This window comes from Rattus norvegicus, chromosome 2, assembly GCF_021556685.1.
Source record: "Rattus norvegicus strain SHRSP/BbbUtx chromosome 2, alternate assembly SHRSP_T2T, whole genome shotgun sequence".
Classification (NCBI taxonomy): Eukaryota; Metazoa; Chordata; class Mammalia; order Rodentia; family Muridae; genus Rattus; species Rattus norvegicus.
This window is the reverse complement of record NC_141535.1, coordinates 213757717-213758933: the sequence shown is the minus strand read 5'-3', so window position 1 is coordinate 213758933 and position 1217 is coordinate 213757717. Positions and strand designations below refer to the sequence as shown.

At 45.9% G+C, this 1217-nt stretch overlaps 1 pseudogene; it reads right to left on the bottom strand.

Moving 5' to 3' along the window:
* Window positions 1-497: 497 nt before the first annotated feature.
* Elob-ps2 (elongin B, pseudogene 2) lies at window positions 498-862 on the bottom strand (annotated as a pseudogene).
* Window positions 863-1217: the final 355 nt, after the last annotated feature.

The window sequence follows — 1217 nt, the reverse complement described above, 5'->3', positions numbered from 1 at the left end:
ATGTATTTGCTGTATTCTGGCTGTGTCTCTCAGGAGAGATCTACATCCAGTTCCTGTCAGCCTGTACTTCTTTGCTTCATCCATCTTGTCTAATTGGGTGGCTGTATATGTATGGGCCACATGTGGGGCAGGCTCTGAATGGGTGTTCCTTCTGTCTCTGTTTTAATCTTTGCCTCCCTATTCCCTGCCAAGGGTATTCTTGTTCCCCTTTTAAAGAAGGAGTGAAGCATTTGCATTTTAGTCACCCTTCTTGAGTTTCATGTGTTCTGTGCATCTATGCCCAATGACTTCTAATCAGGACAGACATTAATTTTATAATTCCTGACATTAAATCGTACCTACCAACAATGGTAGTAATAAATAACAGTAACCATGAAGTAACATGACTCTTGTCAACCATGAACTTTACCATCTTTTTGTTTGTTTGTTTGCTTTTGACATCTAAATCTTTTTTTAGTGGGGGAATGGGTCTCTAGGGGGTAGGCCTGTGACCCTCACTACACGGCTTGGTCATTGGCACTGCCTCCAGAATCCTGTGGCTTCGTCACATCTGGAAACTCGGGAGTGCTGGAGAAGGGCTCAACGTGCAGAAGCTTCGAAGGCATCATCTGCTCAGAAGGCCAGGCCCACTGTGGCTGGGGCCTTCCTGTCTGATTAGTGAAGCCACGCTCGCCCAGAGTTTGTCCATCTTCGAGGAGCTGGTCGTCCTTGTACAGCCGCCGCTCCTCTGGCGGCCTCTTGAGGATGCTCTCCATGATGCGCTTCAGTTCGAACAGGGTGCTCGACTCCTTGGCGTCCGTAAAGATGGTGGTCTTGTGGTGCCAGATCATGAGAAACACGTCCATCCCGGCGGCTGCTTCTCAAACTTTACCGTCTTTTATTCCTTCAAACATGTTTTCAAAGAGGAAGGCTCATTGTGTCCCAGAAAAAAATTTCACCTCTAGGAGTTAGAAAGGAGGTTCTTTCCTTTGAAAGATGCCCAAGCCTTAAGATCTTTCCAGTTGGAAAGGCACAAATAGTGGTCACGAGTGCTGTGAATAGCTCCTCCCTCCATCTAAGTCTACATAGGCAAGGCAGCTGCCCCTCTTTTACCCAACTTCATCATGTTTTCTCCAGGTCCTCATAAATATTGCAGTATTTTATGTTTCTAGGGAATAAAAATGTTGGAAAGAAACATATAAATATGGTCAGAACGTGTGTGTGCGGACTTCCTTAAG